Genomic DNA, 3,767 nt, shown 5'->3' with positions numbered 1-3,767 from the left:
TTTCACCATTATCATTGTTCGTGATCTCCGTGCCTGTCATCAAACCAATTAATTGAATTTCATCAAGTGATAAAATAACAGCGTGTTTAACCACACGGTAATATTGGCTGGGGAAATCAAAGGGGCACTGAAGCAGCTCTGTCACTTTGAAGTGCCCTTTTTTTTGGAAGCAGTCAGTCTAAATGTAAACACCTCTACGCCACCGAAAGTGGAAAGTCTGATGTGGTCCTTTTAGATAGTGAGAACAAAAGGCAAGCCTCTTATATCTAAGCTCATTTTCATCACCTAAGGTTAACTTTCCATAATGACAATAGATTGTATCAATATGTTTTATTTGACTGAGTGAAAGGGAAGCGGTTGTTAAGTGCCACCAGTGAGATACAAACAGAGAAAACAAAGTACTGCACTGGACACCGAGGCCAGCTGGAAAGTCTATCATCTCTCAGGGTTAGAAGCTGTTTGCCCTGCATTGTATGCCCACCTTTCCATGCGGCGCACAGTCACAATATACATAATACAAGGAAAAATGTACTCATGAATACATTCCCCTTTTGGATGTTTTGTATCCACTTGTTTCAGATTCCGGGCATGCGGTGAGAACGCATGAGAGCAATAGCAAGAACATCTCCCGTCCCCCTCAGAAAACAGATTACTCACTAATGGTGCAGCAGGGAATAGATTGAGGTAGACAGTGGAAGGCCTCATTGGGTTCTGATGATCCAGTCCTACTGACGCAACTACGTCAGGTTCACATGGGACTGAATCAGTCTTCTTCCACCATTGGTGTCTGTCACTCATCCTAATGAATAAACACTGCTCTGCCCATATATACACAGACAGAGAGAGAGTGACTGCTCTCAGAATTAATGATATGGAACTATTCATAAACTTTACAGACTCCTTGCCTACTGTATAAAAGGCAGCAATGAAAAATCCAGGTGGCACTTGGCAACAATGAAGAAAATCTGATTTATCATCTCTCTGACAAGCTAGTCGCTGTCTGTGCTCACCTAAGAGTCTGCTTGGAAGGTCATCTCAAGTGTCTCAAGCAGTCTGGTACCAGATGTGCTCAGATCCATCCGAGCCAGATCCTGCAAGGAACGGATCTCAGGCAGAGCAGTAATGTGGCATAAAAAGAAAATCTGGGTGACAACAGCTCATCTGTCTCCTCTGTAGAAGTAATTTATGAGTACCCCCATCTGAACCCTTCACAAATGAATTCTATCCAAAATTATATGCTCGTAAATATTCCGATGAACGCAGCGAGTAAAGAGGTGACACCGTCTAAATTTTCAGCAATTTACATTTCAAAATAGTCAAGGAAAGTCTCAAACTGGAGACTCGAATTTGAGTTCGGGCTGACTGTTTTTCCCAGCTCTGCACGGAAAGGGTCTGGAGTTATCATCGTGTAGGAGATTCCAGAGTAGGTACTTAAGGGAATCTGTTTCCATGCTCCAATTTAACACACGGGGACAGAGAGGCAGACTGTGAGAGTGGAATAAATAGAACAGACAGGGATGAATGTGGGAGAGAGATGAAAAAAGGACAAGATGGCTGAGGAGCAACGAGAGCGCGGAGCAGACAGGAGGGTAAACAAAGCATAGGTGAAAGAGATTTAGAAGATACATGAGCGTCGGGGCGCTGACAAAGAAAGATCCAGGTACACGGAGCAAATCGAAAGCATATGGGAGTGGAAAGGGGCTTATTGATTTAGTAATGCAGTCAGAGCTCCCAGCTCAGCGAGAGAAGGCAGCCAAAGGTGGCACAGTTACTGAGTTGTAAATGGCATTAAGTAATCCCAACCTTTTGCATTTAAAGCCTCCCGATGTAGGCACTAATGTGTTTCATGCTATGGGTTACCAAAACAGACTCGGTGACCGTGTTTTGTTCTGTTTCGCAAGGAATGTAACAGATGCAGTCTGGAGCCGCAGGGGGCTGGTTAGTAGTCATAGCACATGTTGTTGACCTTGTCTGCACCCCCAAGAAACCTGGACCGGTCGCTCTATCTGATACATACATGCCTTTGAAGTGGAGACAGACAGAAAGACAGGCAGGCAGGCGCAGAAAATGGGCCCGTGTGCCATTTCAAATCACTGCCTGTGCCAGCAGGAACACTTCATTAGCTGACATTGCTTTTAAAAATAGAACATAATACATAAGCCATGTGTCTTGGAAGTTACTCATATTGCTAAGAAATTTCCTCTCAGTTTGTACAATGCAACTTCATGCCTGAGGGTTCACACTGTTGTAATCAGCTGTAGCCACCACCAACGAAAATCTGCATGACGCCAACAGCAGCTAAATTTTTCATTAGTCAAGTTTATTTGTATAATACCTTTGAAAACAGCAGATGTAGACCAAAGGGCTGTACAGCCAGTAGAATCAAAAAACACGAAAATATGTAGATTTTTTAAAAATAGAGACATACAGTGAGAAAACACGAATAAAATAAAAACTAAAGAATAAAAATGGGGTCTCAGATGGGTTTTTAAAGTGTCTAATGTTGGAGAGGACCTGATGTGGAGGTGCAGTTTGTTCCACAGATTAGGAGCAGCTACTGCCAAGGCGTTGGGACAGCTAGGAGCATTTGCTCTGCAGACCTCGCTTGTCTAGAGGGAGTGTGCAAAGTTAAAAGATCAGAGAGGTAAGGAGGCGCCAACCCATGCAATGCCCTACGAGCAAACAATAAAATCACTCCTGACTAGCAGCCAGTGTAAGGATGCCAGTATGGGGGATATGTGATCTTGAGTGCATGTGCCAGTTAATAGCCATGCTGTAGAGTTTTGGACTGGCTGCACTCGACTAAGCAATGGCAGACTAAAACCTGCATTTTTGAAGTTTAGGTGTATGTGCAACTAATAATTAATAACTAATAATTTCCTCTGGGATTAATAAAGTGTTCTGATTCTGATTGATTCTGATATCTGTCAGCCAAAAGTTTAGGTTTAAGGTTTTACTGGTTGAACATTCAGCTTTGGACAGTTTTTTATTCTGTGTTTGGATCTGTTATTACAGAGGGAACATGAAAAAAATGGTTGGTTATGCTGTTTAAATAATGTTCAGTTGGTGCTAAGGGGTTCAAAGTGTGCCAAGAAAATTTCCCCCACACCATTACACCACGACCAGCAGCCTGAACCATGGATCCAAGGCAGGATAGATCCTTTCTTTCTGAATGTCACAGCAGAAATCAAATCAATTTTGGTGAGCCTGTTCTTATCTGACAGATGAGACATCCGGTGTAGTCTTTTGCTGCTGCAGTCCGTCTGTTTGTGCGATCAGAGATGCTCTTCTGCACACCTTGGTTGTAACGAATGGTTATTTGAGTTACCGTTGCAGTCTGACCATTCTCCTCTGACCTCTGACATCAGCAAGACATTTTCACACAGAGAACTGTCACTCATTAGATATTTTCTCTTTTTCAGAGAACAACCTGTGCAGGTAAATTCCAGTAGTTTCTGAAATACTCAGGCAAGCCCATCGGGCACCAACAAAACAACGCCACATTTAAGATCCCATAAACAACTTCTTTTCCCCCATCTGATGCTCAGTTTGAACTTTACCAGGTCATCTTGACCCTCTGATCATCCCTAAATGTCACTGGCTGATTAAATATTTTCATTAGTGAGCAGCTGGACACATATAGTAGCCTGTGAGTGTAAATATAGCTGGAAAAAGAAGGCTTTGAGCACCATGAATGTTTGCGCAACATTTTACTGCAATCATTTCAATAGCTGTTGAGATATTTCAGGCTCGGCTAAAGTAATAGA

This window comes from Oreochromis niloticus, linkage group LG2, assembly GCF_001858045.2.
Source record: "Oreochromis niloticus isolate F11D_XX linkage group LG2, O_niloticus_UMD_NMBU, whole genome shotgun sequence".
Lineage (NCBI taxonomy): Eukaryota > Metazoa > Chordata > Actinopteri > Cichliformes > Cichlidae > Oreochromis > Oreochromis niloticus.
This window is presented reverse-complemented; position numbering follows the sequence as displayed.